The following is a 20,612-nucleotide window of genomic DNA, read 5'->3' as shown; positions in this document are numbered from 1 at the left end:
GGAAATGAAGGAGGGAGGGACTCTCCAAAGAACCTATACAAGTGCCCAGAGAAGAACAAGTCAGGTTTACATCTGCCTTGGCCAGAAGAAACAATGGCAAACTGCTGTCACTCTGTCAGACCTCCCTGCACGTCACCATCCCTACCTAGCCAGTCTACTCGGAAGCAGCCGGAGTCACCTGGCAAGTCGAGGAGGAAGAGCAGATGTGTTGGCGGCAAGCAGGGAGAGGAAGCCTATTAGAACTCTCTTCCCCACTACAGGCTCCACATCTACAGCAAAGGGAGGCTGCAAGAGAGGGGAAGGTTCACCTTTAACGAATAAAGTACCTATTACACCGGACTAGACCAGACATGATACTTACTAAACTGAGACTGTGTTTATGAATAAAAGCTATTGAAAGGTTTTTTTTTTTAATCTGAGAGAAGCCAAGAACCAACCAAGTGTGTCTTAGATTTCATCCAGGGACAGAAAACCCAGCCCCACAGAATGGATTGAATAGGCAAGGAGAGGAGAGGAGAAGAGGATAAAGTAGATTTCTGATGGACCCTTTGAATCCTGTTGGTTCAACATTATGGTCACATATGATCTCATTCCCTGGCAAACTAAACCAAATCTGTCAAAGTCATTTAGTTCTTTTACCAGTCTCCAGCTTCCCACGACTGCCTAAGATACAATTTCATCATCAATCATGGACTGAGCATACAAATCCCCCCATGGTCGTCCAAAGTTGCCATGGTCACAGCAGTTCCCCTCCCTACACCTGCTACAATCTCTTGCTGCTGAAGGTCCTTCCTCTCATCCTTTCCCCACTGCCACTGTTGTCCTCCTTCTAACACAACCATCATCTCCTGGGTCTTCCACCTTCTCCCTACACTGCATCTCTCATCTTCTTGTCCCATATAAACCCATTCCCAGGGCTCCATCTATGACTACCACACCCCTACCTCTGCTCACACCTCTGCTATCATCTCTGTCCACAACTCCTAGAATGTCTGCCACCACCCAAACCGGTATAGTGTTGTCCCCTAATGGCATAGCTGCCTCAATCTCATCTCTTCCCTCATCCTCACCCCCCTACTAATCATTGCAATAATCCCTGCCCCATTCCCCTTCTCCACCTGGGTTCCTATTCTATGCGCCAGATGACCTCTTTCCCCCCACTGCTATTATTATAAAGGAATCCAGTACAACTCTAGTTATTGAGCCCCTGCTATGTTCCTGGCACCGTATCACGAGTAGAAATGCAAAATGGATAGACGTGGGCCTTGGCCTCAAGAAGCTCAAGTCTAACACGGGAGAGAGCTCTGGATGGGAGAGGGGTGAAGGAAGACCTCTCAGAGGTGGTGATCTCCTGGCTGGTTTTGAGAGTGAAAAGACCAACTTGGTAGACAGGGGCACCAGAGGAGAAAGTCACTCTTGGAAGACACCCCAGGGACAAAGGCAATGAGGTGTGAAATTGGACTAAACGTAGCTGTTTTCCAAAAAGCTTAGTTCCAGTCCATTGTTGAGAAATCACATTTTTTAAAACATATACATGTACGGTATATAAGTCACTGAGCCAATTTCTAAAAGCCTGTTAAAACCAAGAGGTTCCTTGGATTGGTACTATCAGTACCATCTTGAATGATGATTGCAACACGGCAGCAAAAACAAGGATTAGCGCTACAGAACGTCACCATGCCAAGCCCTGAACTGTGGCTCAGTCTCTGGGAATTTCAGGCAGGTCGGGGAAACGTACAGGAAACAGCTAAATTACAACGCTGTCAGGACATAACAGAGGCAGGGACAGAATGCTATAGGACCACCTGAGCTCCCCAGCTGGGAGAAAACACACTCCCTCATCTCCAGTCCACCGGCCAAAGGTCCCGTGTTCTGGGTGGAGGGCCCCAGGAACGTAAACATGCCAGTTAAAAGGGAATCTTGCTGGACGAACTGGACACATTATAGACGACTGCAGCAAGCATGTGCTTCACTTTCCAAGAAAGGAACCAGCAGAGTCATCACCATCATGCTCCAATGGAACTGAAGTGGCAGCGGGAGTCCGAGTTAGGGGGCTCCTGCAGAGGTCAGGCTCATTAGGGGGAAACAATTCCAGCCTAGCAACACCCATGATAAAACACACACACACACACACACACACACGTCAGGAAGACCTACACAAGAGGACTGCTCATCACCCATCCCCAGCCACCTCAGACTCTAAGTGTTAAACATTAGCGTGGAAGGGTAAGCACAGAGGGGAAAGGCTGCATTTACAAATTACAATCCTGTGAAATTCTTCTTTACTTAGTAAAATATAGCAGAATCACTGTAAAGTCACTGTTGCAAACTCAATGTTGTGCGGTACTCAGTAATGATGTAATGATTATCTTTGGTTTAGGAACCATAAAACTCGTCAGCATGGATTCATCTTCACTAAGAGTGGAGGGTCTGCTGGATTACACCAAAGAGAGAGGGAGAGTGGGCGATGGGGTGTGGGAGGGCAGGAGATGGTGCTCCCTTCTTTAGTCTCTTCTCTGTGATTCAGTCAGGAAGACAATGTGCCACAACTGGTCCAAAGTACCCATTTATCAAACTGAATGACACACTGTCTTTGACAGTTTTGCCCTCAACGCGAATTTACACATTCGACATATTAATATATTAATAGCAGTGTGTCTCAAGAGCCAGGAGATCACAGTTATAAACTTTCACAGATAACCTGAATAGATGCCATATGATGTCCACAAAGAGGCAAACATGGCTGTGGATTATAGTCAAAATTCCAAGGTCTTGGGAAATCTAAGACATATTCATGAATACACAAAATGGCATCACCAATAGCAAGATCTAAGGCAAGAATGCATTTTCGCAATTGTAGTAGAAAAAAATGATGTGGTAAACAGGAATAGAGGATATATATAGAAACCATGAGGTAATCATACTATTATCTTACTCAGAACTGGTCAAGCCATTATTATAGACCAGCTTCTAGTCCTGATATAATGTAACTTAAGAATGCAGAAATGGTTTGGGGTTGGACAGAATCACCAAGGAGGAAGATGAGAGAATGGAGCGGCAGTGGCTGATGGAAAGTTGGAGAAGTGTTCTTCTTCATTAGGCTCAGAAAAAGGAAAACAAGCCAAAAAGGAGCCTTAAACTATATGCTGAGAAAACCCTATTAGGGAAAGGAAAGTGAGAGTGAAAATTAACCCTTGGAATTAGAAATCCTAAAGAGAAGGGGAGAGGGAAAGAGGTGGGTGGTGACAGAATGGTGGAAAGCACACACTCTGGTGTCTGGGTTCGCATCCCAGACCAGCTGCTTCCAGGGCAAGCTGTTCAACTTCTCTGTACTTCACTTTCCCACACGGTCTGCGGGGATAATGACTGCAGCCATCTCTTTGGGAGGATGTCAGGGCTAAACGTGTTAATATATGTCAAGTACTTAGAACAATGCTTGGCACAAAATAAATGCTAGAAAATACTAAAATGTTGTTTCACCTATCTGTGATGGCTTAAAAGTGTCAAAGAACTGGGTGATTCCCCGAGCCCTTTCAACCCTACAATTAAAGTCTAATAGTAACAAAGTAATGAGAAAGAGAGAGACAGACACTCAAAAAGGCAATAAAATATTCATCTGTTTTCTTTTACTTAAAAAAAATTTTCCTTAAAAAAAGAGAAAGCAAATAATCATTCCAACAGCTTAGTAAAACGCATAAGCCTATTATTTTTTATAAAAACTCAAGGACAGTAAACAGACCAGACAGAATCTCTATGTCCTTGTAGCTCTTCTAGAAAATTTCCCTATCAATTAAACACAGATGCACACACTCACGCTACCCTTAATTCTTTAAACATGCATTCTCCAGGCTTCTAAGCTAGTGATTTATCTAGATAGGTTTACTGTTTCGCCTACCAGGAGGATTGCTAATCAATCCTTGTCACCTATCTCTATTTTTCTATTTATACTCTGAAGTCAAGGGCATCGGTCAAGATGAACTAATGCTGATACAACATCTGCAACTGAAAAGGTCTATAATGAATATTCGCAAAGCACCAAACAAGTTTCAGGAAAAATAAGTATAAAAATAAAGGTTCAATCTCAGCATTCAGAATCTTTAACGCAGAGTAGCACTGCAACAGGGACATAACCCTGCAACGGGGACAGGATTTGAATCACAAGACCTCATGAGAAAAAGATGAAAATCCACAATACTCAGCATCTCCTCTGTTTACCGAAAAAGAGTTTAATATTTTCCATGCAGCTGAGAATGGAAAGAGGTTTTATTTCCCCTTAAAGCACTCAAGAGTTTAAAAACATGCCAGCTTCTTACAGCAATTTTCCATTCTAACTCTGATTTCCATCTGAAAGTCACAAGAGAAATTAGCTGTTTACATCCACTTATGGGCAAAATACATATCTATGACATTTCAGGGCAAACTGCTCCAACTCAGAATTAGAAAGCAACCCTCTTAAAAATAGACACAAAACATTGCTCAGTGTTTTAACACCTTAAGCCAAGAGAGGGCAATGTTTCTTTGGCAGAAGCAACAGCCCATGAAATTTTGCTTTCAGGCCTGACAATAACATAAGGTTTTATCTTTATTTAAAACACAAAAAACTGAGGCTTGGTATGAAAGCACACAATTCAACTTTTGAAAATATTAAGATTTCCAAGTACCTTTATCATTTTACATATGATAAAAGTTAAGATGAACAAATTTGTGCTTTTGATAATTGTGGCTGAAGATTTTCAAGTAGGATAGCAAGAGAGATAAAAAAAGGAAAATAAATTAAAATCAATACAGTGCCCAGAACACAACACTTTTGAGGTTTTGTTTTGTTTTTGTCTTTTAGGCCTAAAATCGTAGATATTTCTCATAGTCTTTAGGAACAGTTTCCAGAGGTGGCTCTAAGCTGCCAGAAGCAGGTGGAGGCCAGCCTCTTGCCCACTCCCCGCTCTGGAGAACAATGAGTTGGTACATAACATGAAGACAACCTCACAGATGCAGTTTCCAATTATCTCTCCTTCCTTCTTTCATAATTTTACCTCCTAAGAAGTCTGAGAAAGAATACAGGAGCCTTCCATAGAAAACAACCCACATAAAACAAGTAAATAAAAGAAAAAAGAAGGGGGACAACTATTGCCATTTTGAGGACCAGACTGGAGAGAAGGGCACCCCTAAAGCTCTGTCCTCAGTGTCTCAGCAGCCGCTGTTGACAGTCTCCTGAGCTCCGCGTCCATCTTCATGACTTCACTCCGACCTCTCCCAGACGACTAAACCGTTAAGTCCAGCTTTTACTTCTCAACTCCACCCCAGTTTCACATCTCCCAGTACACCTCAACCTTTCCAGTCTGCCTGACCATTTATAGCTGAGTTTAATTATTAATTAACCTTTCCCTGTGGTTAGCTCCCTTTACTAAATTACATATTCACCTTCCAGGCCTGGGGGCGAAACCTTCCAACAGCTTCCCTCCACACCCTGAGCAAACCTCCAAGTCCTCCAGGCCTCACCCCATTGTTCATCCCCCTCCAGCCACCGCAGCCTCCTTGTCATTCCCTGAGCACGCCTGGCACACCTTCACCTCCGCACCTCAGCCCGCCTCCTCCGGCACCCCACCGCTCCTCCTCCAGACCTGCAGGACCAGCTCCCTCACTGCCTTCAGATCCCGACCAGAAAGACGCCTTCTCACCAAGCCCTTTCCTGGCCAGCCCATCTAAACTTGCAACCTCCTTCCCACCCTCAACACTTCCAGTCTCCTTTTCTACTTTATTTTTCTCCTTAGCACTCAACACTTGCTACCGTATTTTTCACTTATTTATTGCCTTTCTATCCCAGCTCAGTCAAAGCAAGAATTTCTGGTTTGCTTTATTTCACTACTGTATCTCCGGTACACTGAACTGTAGGCAGTCAATAAATAAATAAATAATGAATGAATGAATGAATGAACTCTAAGAGCATTGAAGGCTCAGATTGGCTGTCTCCTTTTTCCTTCTCTTCTACAACCCAAACCCTCACTACCACATCAGTCCCAATGCCCCAGCTCTAGTATCTACTGATATTCAGTAATAGTTGTTAAGTGAATGAGCACATTTAGAAGACATTTCCTTCTTTTCCTCATTTGCCTGCCATTCTTTATGTCCCAGCACTTTTAAACTGAATTTCCACATTTGTTGGATCATTGGAACTCGCACATCCCAGAGAAGAGGCCAGTAACAGAATAGAGATTAAATATAAATTTACCTGTTGATGTACAGGCTCATAAGATTAGTGTTAGTTAAATCTTAGCCCTGAAATGTAGAAGCTTTCAGAATGCTGAGAGAAAAAAGGACAGTCTGATTAGGTATTTTTCTACTGCATAGCAACTGAAGTATTCTTTTTACTGCACAATAAAGTTCCTATAATAGTTCACACAAGAGTCTATTTTTAAGTTTGCTAATGCACACAGTTTATGAAGCTGTTTAAATGGAAATTTTAACCATGATTTGAATTGGTGCTTAACTGCCTTTTCTATTTTGGATAAAACTATACGCAGGCTTTCCCTTATGACACTATCTAATTGAGATTTGGCTTTTTCAAACACGTATTATATTAGCTGACTTAAGATATATTTCTTCATTCAAGTCTTCTTTTGGCATTCTTTCAAGTGGTGAGCCACTAGTAATCACTCTTATTATTAGATGAAATCTATTCACCCCTCATGAAAGGATGCTTCTCTCAGCTGCTCAGAGGTATTATATCACAGCCCAGCAGTGTGCCAGGCACCTTGGGAGACACTAAAGTGTAGAACTGACTCTTAAAAAAGCTTATAGTCAATAAATTCAGGCTGTGAGATGAGGCCAAGACAGGTAAAACAGTAAGAAGACAATCAGAGGTCACCAAAGGTTAGATGAGCTGGGATGACATAATGACTTGCCGAGCCCGCAGATTTCACACAGAATCCCTTTGCAAGCCGACAGGAAAATAGCCTCCTGTCCCATGAAAACGCTGTGCTCTACAAAGCAAAAATGACACGTAGAAGTATACATGCATATATACTGGAAACTTAAGGACTCACAGAAGCAGACGGTATCCCCAAATTAGATGGATATAAATAGACCCTGTTTAGTAATACTCTTCTTACCCAGAAGTCAGATTTCAGCAGGACAGCATCATAGCATTTCAGGAAATGATGCATGAGAGACAGAAAAAGAGAGAAAGAGGCTTAGGTTTCTGGTCGCCCCAAACTGATGCAAGGATGTATACGAATGTCCTTCAAATGGGCTAAAATATGCAAAAGCACATTGGTTTTATAATGGGACTACGAATTTCTGCAAATACTTTTCAAAATTGATGTGTTTGAACCAAACTTAAGACATTTAATCTTCATAAGTTTTATGAGCTCTTCATGGGAACCTGCCTCAATGGACACTTCAAGTAATGTCACCAAAGAGAGAACAACCGAAAATTCAGTACTCAGGTATCAACCCCTCAGAGGTTTTTACTTTGAATAAACCTACACCCCAGAGAATACCCACAACTAAGGCAGGTGAGCCAGGCTACAAACGGCTTCTCCTTCAAATCATCGCACCAGTACACAAGCAACCCCAGCTTCATCCGAACCCCCAACGTCAAGTTTTCACTTCAAAATGTGAAAATATGGAATGCATCTTGGAAAAGCTTTCATGAAAATCTTCCTTACAAAGAGATACTATTTAAGGTCTCCTATCTATTGCATCCTGAATATTTCATTCAAGAAATCAAACAATATTCACTGAGCACTTACTCTGTGCTAGGCATTGTTCTGATATTTGGGAATACATCATGAGCACAACAGTAAAAAACGTCTGCCTCAGGGGAGTTCATATTCTGGCAGAGAGATAACAAACATAATTAATAGTATATTAGAAGTTAGTGAATGCCACAGAGGCAAAAAAGAGCAGAGTAAAAGAGATTGGCGGGGGTGGCCAGGTGGCGTGGTGGTTAAGTGCGTGTGCTCCGCTTCGGGGGCCCAGGTTTTGCAGGTTTGGATCCCGGGTTCAGACCTAGAACTGCTCATCAAGCCACACTGTGGCGGTGTCCCACATAAAATAGAGGAAGATTGTCACAGATGTTAACTCAGTGATAATCTTCCTTAAGCAAAACGAGGGAGACTGGCAACAGACGTGAGCTCAGGGCCAAGCTACTTCACACAAATCAAGGAGACTTGAGATGAGGGAAGGATGGGTCAGTCTTCTTTGTTAAATTGGATGGTCGAGGCAGGACTCACTGGGAAGATGGCATGTGATGCAAGATTTGAAAAAAGTGAAGGAGTGAGTACTACAGACATCTAGGGAGAAATGTTCCAGAGAAGGAACAGGCAATGCAAAAGCCAACCAGTGCGAGCACACCTGGGACGTTCTACGAAAAGCAGGGAGGCCCGTGTTGCTGAGGCAGAGGGAGCCTGGCAGGTCAAAGGGTGAAGGTGAGGACAGGGCAGATGGCGATGGGCCTCTCGGGACCTACTGAAGACTCTGGTTTTCACTTTGTGAGAGATGAGGAGCCTTTGGAGGGTTCTGAGCAGGAACATGTGATGCTGACTTAAATTTTAAAATAACGATCACTCTGACCACAAGGGTGCAAGCTGCAAGCAGGGAAACTAGTTATTAGCAGGCTTCTGCAGTCATCCAGGCATGAGGTAAAACAGAAGAGGAGCAGTGTGCAAGCTGTGGCAGATTCTGCATTTACCCTGACATAACGGCAGTGCGTGCTGTCAGCTGAGAGGGGGAAGGCCACTAGTGGGATAGGTTTGTGAGGAAGATCAGGAATAGGCACTTACTGATTGCACAGTGATTTACTCCACCTGCAGGGGTCAAGATGGAGTCCCAGAGGCAACATCTGTGTGGATGGTAAAAGATGACAACGGAGGAAGGACAAAGAAAAATCCAGACAGTGGGGAGAGAACGTGCAAGAGCACTGTGGGAAAAGCAACAACCTGCTGGCAGTATTTCTCAGGTTTCCCTGAAGTTAAGAGTAACCTGGAGTGCTTGTTAACAGCACAGATTCCTGGGGCCCAACCTGAATCTACTCAATCAGAACTTCCAGGGAAGATGCTGGATAACTTGAATAGTCAGCAAGTGTGCCCCTCCTGTTCCCCCATGAAGTTTTACAGGGGGATCTGGAAACACTGTGTTTAGCATGGGGCTGATAGGAAGGCGGGGAATCAGGGTGAGGAGAGAATGGATGAGACGCGGCTGCAACTGAATTGGCCGATCTGCGTGGTTATAAAAAACCACTTTATGGGAAGTGTAGAAGATAGAGAATGCAACAGAGTAGAGGCCGATAGATTACTTAGGAAGTCATTGCAATAACCTAAAAGAAAGTAACGTGAAGGTTAAACTTCCATATTGACCAAATGTAAGATGATCTCCAGTTCTGCCAATAAATAAAAGTTGATTTTTTTCTTTTTGCCCACAGGAATACACCAAACTTTAGGGCAGCAAAAAAGAGTGGGAAGTGAAAAAGAAAATGAACAGGCACTTAAAGATATTCTAATAGTGATTAAATGTATGAAAAAGTGGTCAAATCAGTCATCAGGGAAATGAAATCAAAATCATGCACTGTCACTATTCTCCCACCAAAATGGCTCAAGTTAAAAAAGACAGAGAATACCAAGAGTTGGCAAGAACGTGGAGGAAGGAACTCCCCCGCTTTGCTGATGGATGCTTAAACTGGTAGAACCATTTTAGAAAACTGTTTGACACTATCTGCCAGAGCTGACGAAGGCATACTTTGTGGCCAATAAATCCCGCTGCTAGGCATGTACCCAACCAAATGCTTGATATGCAGTCACCAGAGGTCACACACGAGAGTCTTAAGGGCAGCACTATTCCTAACAGTCCCAAACTGGAAACGACACAAACATCTATCATAGAATGGATAAGCTGTGGTTGTTCAAAAAATGAAACATCACTCAGCAATGTGAACAAACTAAATGGAAGAAGAAGATGAATTTCACAAACATGATGTTGAGGACAGAACCAAACAGCAAAGTGGTACTTACAGAATGATTCTACTTATAAAAACTTCAAAAACAAGCAAAACTAATCCGTGGTGACGGAAGACAGGATACTGCTCACACTGTGCATATGGCGGTGGGAGGCGGCAGGCGAGGACTGGAAGAGAGCAGGAGGGGGCGTTTTCGGGTGCTGGCAATGCTCTGGTTCTTGGTCTGAGCGCCAGCTACACTGTTTGCTTTGTGAAAATTCGTTGAGCTATATACTTAAAATTCATATACTTTTCTGAATGTATAATTGTTTATATAAGATCATGGTATTTGTTATTTTTGGTTACATTAATAGTGAAATATAAAACACATTTAGAAATGTCACTTGTTTCTCAAGCCACATCTCCCCAAACAATTTGCTTCAAACTCCTCATGTGTGTGTCTGACACGTGTATCTGCATCACCTCGGGTCAGCGTTTCGTCCTTGGACGGTTTTCTCAAGCACACCCATCTTCACTGCAGATACAGCATTTGTGGCATCTCTGTCTGATGCCATCACTGGAAATGTCCTAAGCCACAGATATTTGGTAAAAATTAGGATAGCTGCTGTTTTCATTTGTCCTGTAGGTGCATATTCATGCTTTCTATATCCCTAACTCCTGAAAGTACTGGGTGTTTTTTGGGGGGGGGGGGGGGGGCAGAGGGGACTGGTGAAAAGGCTTGTTTATAAAAACATTTTGCATTTGCAATTGGAGGACACATTCCTGGGAAATAAATGCCACATTATTTTAAATGCTACTCCATCCTTTAAAAAAAAAGATTTTGTCGAGTGCCCTCTATAAATATCTGACGGCACTACACGAGGTCATTTTGGGCTAATGTGTCTTGCTCACACAGTGCTCTGCTGTTTAAAATAAAGCAGTCGGGAAAGCACCCAGTAATAGCAGAGGCTTTGTACGGACTCCAATACAAAAAGCCCCCCTCTTTCCTGAGGGATAATTTTGCAGTATGAAGGGATCCTTGCCTTATAATATTCAAGCATATGCAATAATCACTTGACAGACAGAGAGGAGTGCACAGAAGCAAAATATATTTAAGGAAACAAAATCAAAATGCCTGAATGATTGATTTAAAGTACACCAAGAAGGTGGATCCAAGGATGGGACAAATATTTCTGACTTAGGCTACTGTGTGAAAGTGAATCCAGGACCAAGGAGGACTAGGGGGTGGGCACATCACGCATCCCACGTTGGACGTGGGTAATGTTTGATGGGGATAATCAAGATAGCACAGAGAAGGCCAGCCTCGACGGCCTAGTGGTTAAAGTTCAGCATGCTCCACTTCAGCAGCCCGGGTTTGGATCCTGGGCACAGAACCACACCACTCATCTGTCAGCGGCCATGCTGTGGCAGAGGCTCATATTTAAAAAAAAAAGAGGAAGATTGGCAACAGATGTCAGCTCAGGGCAAATCTTCCCCAGCAGAAAAGAAAGAAAAGAGAGACAGCACAGAGAAGTATAAAGAGTAACCTAAGAAACACTCATGCTGCTGGTCGCTGGAGGATCCCTGCTGGGAAGGTCTAGTTCTCCATCACATTCAGGTCTAGAGCCCAACACAAGGAGCCCTCTGAGTAAGGCCCAGCCTGTCCTCCACCACCACCTCTTACTCTCCCTGACATTTTCTGTCCCTCCACCACACTGCTTAACTACCTGTAGTTACCATGAGGGAACTCAGATGGATAAGAGACTGTGGGACAAAGTCGACACTGGTTGTCTGAAACCTGTTTCATCAGTTTTATCGGAATTCTTAGTGATATCCTGCTTCTCTTTTCATTTTCGGACATTCATTTTTAAGCTCTCCTTTGGGACAAGAGGATAATTCAGGATAATTCTCTTCTTTCCTCATCTTTGCTGCAGAAAATGAGTATTTTCCTGATGGTTTGTTAGGAAGAACACCCGTGGCGCTCGGTGGGATGACCTGCCTGATTTGGGGAGGTTCCATTTTGATCACCAATCACCGCACAGCATGTGAAAGTCCCTGAAAGTCGAAGGTTGGGGTCACTGGGGAAGCCCCTCAAAGGTCAAACAAAAGCGTTAGCCTTTTTCATCCTTAAAGGAAGGGCACCCTACTTATCAGGAAGTGTGGGTTCTAGGGTGACCATGGGAGACACGATGATGATGTGATGTGGCGGGCTCTAGAGGGTTTCGTGAAAGCTTATTCTGGTGAGCAGGCCTTGAGAGTCTTCCATTCTACTGGCCTGCATCACGTAAATAAAGTCACCCACAACGTGACACCCAACACACGAGGTCAGCATCTGCCTTCCCTGTGGTCCCCAGAGGCCTCCCAGGTAGTGTGGGTGCCCCTCCTCTGTTCTCCCACAGGATCCTGGGCACATCTCCACCCACGGTCCCATTTTAACACTTTACGTGCATGTGTCACTCCCACTCCATCGCGGACCACTTATGAGAGGGCTGGTCTCTTTACAATCTGTGCACTAGCCGTGAGTTTGGTACAAGGTGGGGACCTGCTGAGTGTTTATTAAGTGACTGAACCAACACAAACGAACGAATGACTGAATCCAAGGCGGCACATGACATTAACCATGCACTCTTCACATCACTTAGCACAAAACTTATGCAGGAAAAACTTTAGTGGTTACATATCAAGGTAGATTTCCAAGAGTCCAGTTTAAGGAAACTTTGAATTTGATACAGCGCATTTACACCAGTATAAGCATAAGAATTCGTTGGTACCCTCTAAAGTTAACAAAGGACATGGGGATTTTTGAAAGCACAGTAAAATCAATCAACCTGTAGAAAGGTGCATGACAGGATGCTGAAAGAAAGAACAAATCTTTAACGATATCAGCATTCTAATTAGAGTCAGACTTCTGATTTTTCTTTTCAACCCATTTCCATAGTTAGAATTCAGATTAAATCCTCTGAAAATTACTTAAATAGGTCTGAGATGGATTAGCCTAGAAGAAAAAACAGAGAGAAAGAAAAAAGAAACAGACTGACAGAGATACAGACAGAAACAGATGGGGCCAAGAGATAACTTAATGAGGATTTTTCAAGTAATTTAGGGCAAATAACACTGGCCTGAGCCAAGATTCCTGAGCTGCACGCTGCCTGACAGTAACCAGTTCTGTGCTCACAATGAAGAAACTTCACCTTCTAGGTCATTTCCTCAGCAATAAAATGAAGTTGTTGGGCTGATGGGTCATGGAAGTTCTTCCAATGCTAAAATTCTAAATATGCATATTTATGGTAAAGGAGAAGAATAGTGACATGGGCAATACATAAATCATTTCAAACTGGTTTTGAATATTCTCAGTGTCTTAAATTTGAATAAGAGAGGAGAGACTCAGTTTAGCAGAATGCTAGGAAAATCTCTGATTTTTTAGGAAAAGGCTTTTGACAAAAGAATACTATTTCAGATTTATCTGTCACCTCTGATTTTCAAAAAGGTGAGAACTATTAAATATAAGCTAAGGCCCTATGTTACACTTAAGGTGTCCTGTAGTGGAGATCTCCTTTTCTATAGTTACGACTGTGAAAAATACAAACACATTATCCTTTTCTGACACTGAATGAATAATAAAAGCAGTAAAGTACATACGAATACAGCTGCCACTCTAATTGCAAGTGGGTCTCAGGGGTGTGTCTGCTCGTTTTTTTCTCTGCCTAATATGTGCTTCCATCTGCTCTCCCCAGAGTAACTCTTCCACATACTGGGAAATAACCAAGCACATCCGGGACCGCCTGGACACAGCGGTGGGAGAAGGTGGGCGTTGGGAGCTCCTTCAGAGGAAGCAGGTTTCTGCGTGTCTACTTGCTTATTTCTACAGGCCACACATCATGGTGGAACAAGCCAAAAGGCTAGAAGTCGAGAGATTTGGGTTTCATTTTTAATCTGAAAAGTATTTATTTAATGTCATATGTTTCACCCTGGTAAAATAAAAGGGCTTACCAACTGATTTCTAAGGCCTCTTCCAGCTCTGAAATTCTCTGATTCTCTGATGTGGTTTAGCAGGCAAGGATACAGAATCAGAATCGTGAATGACCTGGATACATGTTTAAGATCTTAGAGCGTAATAGCAATGTTCAGAAGGAACGCCGGCCGGACCAGAATAAAAGGACCCAGCAGGGCTATAAAGGAAGATGGGAAAAGGAGGGACAGCATCTTTTTGGCTGAAGGGCTTTAGGCCCTTTTCTTCTGCAAAGTATCTGAAAGTGATTAAAATTATTTTGACAGCTGAAAGTAATTGGGAGGTAGGTGAAAACAGGAAGTTCAGGCACAGAATAACCTTACTAGCTCCAGATTCAACCAATTCAATATTTATAGTAATTTGCACATGAATAACTGATGTTTATTATTATACGACATATTGATTTTCAAGCAACAGAGAATAAAACTAATTATAACCATAGCTCTTAAAACAAGATTAATTAACATACTAGATACTTCACCTCTGATTTTATGTTATTTCCCCATTGACAAAGTGTAAATCAGAATTTCTCAGGAAGAGCAAACAGTTATTTCACTAAAGATCTCGGTTCAATTGTTTATCACCTTGTAGATAAACCTGTCACTAAGAGGTTAAATATCTTTGCAGATGACTGTTTACATATTCAGGGGAGAAAATGTCCTTTAAAACCCACTTCGGCAGCAATGATAATAAACTTTGCTTTTATAGTCCTTTATAGTTTATATACAAAGAGCTTTTACATCCCATTCACATGTAATTTGTGGGTGAACAGGGTGCTAATTAGAAATTACTCCCATCTATTCATTAGAAGATCTAGTGACCTTTCTTTAGCCATTAGCTCATCTTACAAGTACAGTATTTAAAAGTGCATTGACTGAAGAAGCATTAAAATTTTTGGTGATTTAATATGGTCTTGTTCCATTATTCTGAATTTCTGAAGAGTTAGTTCATAAGAAAAGGAATCCACTTATTAAGGTAATTTTGTGACTGAGAAAGAAAGGAGACGATCCTCTTTAAATTTACCTTAAAATCATTTATACAACATAGTTCCCCCCATAAAGCGATATGAATATAAGTACACAGACAAAAGAAAGGTTTTTTGTAATTACTACCGAATATGAATTATCATAGGAGAATTAGGTCAAGTTTTAGTTAATATTCATGCCACATTCTTTCATCTTTACTTTAGAATCTTGAGAAAACACTAGGTAAATTTTTTTAACATTTTAAAGAAACCACATCTGAGTGTTACTATTATTTTTATTTTTATTGTTTGGCGAGGAAGATTGGCCCTGAGCTGACATCTGTAGTAAATCTTTCTCTTTTGCCTGAGGAAGATTGTGCCTGAACTAACATCTGTGCCAATCGTCCTTTATTTTCTATGTGGGATGCTGCCACAGCACGGCTTGATGAATGGTGTGTAGGTCCACGCCCGGGATCCAGACTAGTGAACCCTGGGCTGCTGAAGCAGTGTGTGAACTTAACCACTATGCCACCAGACTGGCCCCTGAGTGTTACTTTTAATAAAGATAATTTTGTGGCTACTTCATTACTTACTCCATGACAGACTAACAGCTACAGTACTTACAAGTAGCCTATTCCTTCAACACCAAAAATTTATGAACTAAGAATTCCAGCCCTTGATCCAAAGCAATAAACCCAGGAATACACATTAGGCAGTTGCCTAAATAGATAATTAGCAGTACATGTAGGCAAACACAAAAATAAAACTAAGTAGTTATTAGCTTTTCTTCCCAAGCTAGCACACACAAACACACACACACACAACATATAAAAACCAAAAACCAAAACAATCCCTCTGATCTAAACGTAGTTGCCAATGTACTGAGGGAACTCAGTGAACCGGCCCCATACTAAATGCATCAGAGAATACAACACAGCCACTTGAGAAATTAAGAAAAGGCCAAGATTCACAAAAAATTTCCTTAAGGCAGAAAGGACAATTCTACATCATCAATATGCAAAATAGACATGACATTTATCCAAGGTGCAGAAAGTGGGTATTTCCATCATCTTGTCTTTCAGAGTTTTGAGAATCTGAAAAGGACATACATGAAATCTAACCAGAGAACATGAATATTTTCTGGCCTGGTGTTTCGCTAGGAATATACAAAAATAATTTTACAATTCCTTAACTTCAGAACTAAAAGGATGCTATGTGCTTAAGTTCTCATCTGAATTTAAATGAGTTTATAAAATATCACTATATATGATATATATCTGATAAAAATACATATCTGATAATACCACATTATAGAATTAAAATAACTTTCCTAAGATTTCCCTTACAAAGTCACTGATCAGCAATTAATTTATGTGAGATAAAACAAATATTGATAATTCATGGATACATTTTTCTGTTAGGCTTATATTCCTTACAGTGATGGAAAAACCCTGAAAGGAAACCAACAAAAAATTACTGTGATAAAAATTGCTCATTCAACACTCCAAGTAGGAAAACAAAGCAGAAAAAAAATCTCAAAATTTGCTTTCTGAATGGTTCTATTTTTCCAGAGCAATTTTTTTTCCTGAATTCTGAAAGAAGTATGTGATTTACTATTTACATATCAACTTCTTGCAGAATAAAAAACTTTAAAAAAACAGTCTGTTATTTTTTCCTGCATACCCAAGAAGATACTGCAATGTTGATTGAGTAAAGGACAGATTTTTAAATTTTTAAACCATAATGGGAAGCTTTATTTCTGCTCTTTTCATCCATTTTTTTCCTTATAATTTCCCTAAAACTTAAAAGGGAAATAAAAATACATAAAGCAAAACACCAACTTAGTGAGGTTTAAAAAAATTTAAACAAGTTAAAAAAAACTGCAAATCCATTTGCCTTTGATTCTGTAAACAAAGACGAGATTAAATACTAAACTTGTATGGAGAGTGCTCCGGTTCTTGAGATTATGAATGACTTTTTCCTTTCGCCTCTTAAAAATTTTCTGTACTTTTCACATTTGTACACAAACATAAACTACTCTTTTAAGCCTATATCATATCAATTAATTATGTTGATGCTCATTTCACCATAACTTAAATAAGTGGATTTTTTTTGCACTCAAGTTCTAGAAGAAAGGGAAAGATCAAAATTTACTGATAAGGCTAGTTCATTACTATGTCCAAGGGACAGTAGACACTCAGTTGAATCTTCCTCAGATCTGATCTACATTGTTAGTACGAGAAGAGAACTGACGTTTCTAATGATGACCCTTCTTATCAATGAAGCAACTAATACAGTTTGGAATGCTTTTTAGTAATATAACTTGAAACAAAAAGGAATTCTGTTCATTGCTTTCCTTCTCTTTTACCAGGAAAAAAAAAAAAAACTTGGTACAGAGCTTTCAATACAAATTCAAATTCAATGGAATGATTTAAATATGGAGACCAGAAACCATATGAGTAGAGAAGGTAATAAGTTTTCTATTTCACATTGACAATTAAATTTACCAGAATATTCCATCTCCTGACTAGTTCACTTAACTGAGTTTTGCTGCTTTGATGTTCATAGTCTCTGAGTAAAACGAATTAACCATTGAAATGGCAGCCTTTCAAAGATCATTCCAACATATACTTCATGAGAGAAATGTAAAAAAAATCATGTCTCATAATACGCTAAACTTACTTTCCTTAATGAAGATCTTAAAAGGGTGTCAAATGGAGCTTTATGTCATCTCCATTTTATGTTCTAAGTTAGTGTTATATAAAACCTTTGAGATAATGTAGCAAGTTTTCAACTATGAAGCCTTTGTATATAAAGATGAAGTTACTAACTCACCATTACTAAGGCAAATACTTTCTTTTTCCCTTAAGTTGTAATTTCTCAACTGATTAAAATGGTGCGTGGGTTGACTAACTTTTTCAAAATATCGAACACACACCAGGCACAGTATAGATGCTTTCATTAGACTCATTAACTCCAGAAAGCAAGCAGAATTCTTATGTGAACAGGCAATGAAATAGGCCAAGTGACTGGGTAACTTGCCAAAGGTCATCCAATTGTTTAATCATGGAATCCAATTTGAATGCAAGTCTACACTCATTCCAGATTTTGAGAAGGTGCATAGTTTTCCCATCCTCCTGAGTTGGGTATTCACAATGTGGCTTCATTAAAGTCCTTGAAGAAATCTACCTCATCAAATACAGATTCAAAGGTAAGCTCTAAATACACATTAGGAGACCCAAAATGAGCTATTTTTAATATTCTCTTCCAATAATATAATTAAATCAGTAATTGCCTGTTTTTCAACTCATGGAAACCACCTTCACTTTCATAAGGTTATTGAAGTTAAAAAAAAAAAGAAAAAACAATGTCTGTGACCTGTCTAGACAGAGGCATGAGGCTTCAAAACTTGAAAGGGAAAGCTTACTCAATAAAATACCCTTCTGAGTAAAGATTAAATCCATATTCTGACTAAACTGAAGTCGGAGAGTTCCCCCAACTTCTTCACATTTACTGACAAGCTCACTCTTCATAGTGAGTGCAGGTTTTCTATCCTAAATCGCTAGATCTACTTTTAAGACAAGTCCTTTTTTTAAAAAAGATCAACAGTGAAGATAACATCTTTCTGTCTATCCTACAGGCCAGCGTTACAGAGTCAAACTGGACCCAGAAATGGTGCCTGGGGCATATCTGCCACACACTGCTGCCAGCAGTCACCGAGTCAGCAGAGGGCACAGACTCAAGCATGACCTAAAGGAGCCAAGCCTTCCAGCTCACATCATCAGTGTTTCTCAATGTCTTGGCACGCCTGGAGGAAAGGGGAGTTATGCTAAATTGCAAAGAAAACTGAATTTGGAGTCAGCAGATTTGCATTCAAATTCCTTCTATCTTTCATTACCATCGTCATTCTGGACACACAATCTTTCTGAACCTCATTCCTATAATCCCTAACGTAAGTACCGGGGCCTAATTCAATGTATGGCACATAATAGGTACTCAGTGAATTTCAGCTGAATTTAAAACTAGAAAAAGGCTGAATCTTAGTAGGATTTTCAAGGCATGGATGATGAATGAATATAAGATATGCAATATTTAGACGACAGCAACCTGGAGTGAAGGAGCTGGCCATGGGTTGATATAAACCAGCCCAAGAGGAAAACAAGGAGACATGGTGGCAGGAAGAGGCCCAAACTGAAATGAGATTCTCTGGGACACACTAGAGAATCCAGTTGGCCACGGAGATGACCCATTTTTGCTTGATGAGTAGAAGAGAATGCTGATTTCACTGATTTTCTGACTGAATGAGTCACAAGGGTGGGTAAGCTGAGAAAATATGTGAGGGAGTAGAAGAATGTAAATAATTACACGGACGTTGTAGAACTTACCTTAATTAAAAAATTCCTTGCTCTGAATGTTTGTTAACTTTGAGCATCTACAGTGACTGATACCTCCCCCTATGAAAGCCCCACGGTCTTACTCTTCTCAAAGGCTGAGATGCCTCTGAGTTCCACTACTGGAAACCCCAGGCAGGGCATGAAATATCATGTAGCAGTTAAACCTGCCTTGTGGGTATCAAATCTCTGAAGGAAACCTAGAAAGCAAGTTTACTTTTATGGCCAGTCTTGGACTCTGGATTTTCCACAGAGCCAAGTGACTGGTACCACTCTGCAATGAAACTCAACATGGCATCACTCCCCAAGTTGTGCTGATTATCTTAGGAAAAAAGGTGCCTGCAGGACTGGGCTTCCTGGTCCAGTCCTGCACTGCTGGCTGGAGATAAGCCAAGTGGCATGTGTTACAGATGCCGCTTACTGAGGCATTTGCCACCAGGCAGTTGGTGATAGAGTGTGAAGCCCGTCAACCTGGTGGGGAGAACGGGGAAGGGGGAAAGGAGGGAAGGAGAGAGACTGCCAGGTAACATTCTAGGTCCTTAACATAGTCACTCACTCTTGACACTAACACTGGAAGGAAGACATGAGCTTTTTTTTTTAATGACACTCAGAAAGATTCAACAATTTATTTTAGGACATAAAACAAAATTTGGCAGACCTATGAGTCAGTCTGACTTCAAAGCCAACTATGATACATTGAATGAGACAAAAAGTTCAAGAGGAAACCTGAGTAAAGTCACATCCTGTCTATTAAAAGAATTCTTAAAACATTGGTGGGTACTACAAAGAAGTAAAAGATGGGCCACAAATGGCTAAGCGAGAAGTAAAATCTCCCTTAAAACTTAATTACTTGAAAACTTTTTTCAGTCTGACTTACTCCTACAACACATAATTCTATCAAGTTTGGTTCTTGGGCTTTCAAGTCCACAGCAAAATCAGATGAGGCAACTTTAAGGAGAGGGAGATAATGTGTCCAGTGAGAAGACAACAGCAGCGAAGCATACTATAGAAAAGAATCACTACCATGAGAACCAACGCCAAAGACACACTGATCCAGAGCCGCTTACCGCACGGGCCACTGCCCTACGTATGATCACATATAACGAAACGCAATTTCATACATCTTCAGTCATTTCAGCAAGGCGATTTTTAAAAACATATAACTAAATAATTTACCATTTCTACTTACGTAGACTAGGTTTCCTAATTTTTCTGTTGTTCAAAAAATATGGTTTCTCTCCTTCTTACATTCCAAGCATGCTACAAGAACACAACAGTACAGCACAAAATAACTGTACTGACCCCAGGACATCGAGAGGG

The 20,612-nt window shown here is 40.9% G+C and overlaps 1 protein-coding gene across 7 annotated transcripts in view; it reads right to left on the bottom strand.

Moving 5' to 3' along the window:
* GOLIM4 (golgi integral membrane protein 4) overlaps positions 1-20,612 on the bottom strand; it is a 73,841-nt gene that overhangs the window by 31,553 nt on the left and 21,676 nt on the right. The gene's annotated exons all lie outside the window — the stretch shown is intronic.

This window comes from Equus quagga, chromosome 4 (assembly GCF_021613505.1).
Source record: "Equus quagga isolate Etosha38 chromosome 4, UCLA_HA_Equagga_1.0, whole genome shotgun sequence".
NCBI classification, from domain to species: domain Eukaryota; kingdom Metazoa; phylum Chordata; class Mammalia; order Perissodactyla; family Equidae; genus Equus; species Equus quagga.
This window is presented reverse-complemented; position numbering and strand designations above follow the sequence as displayed.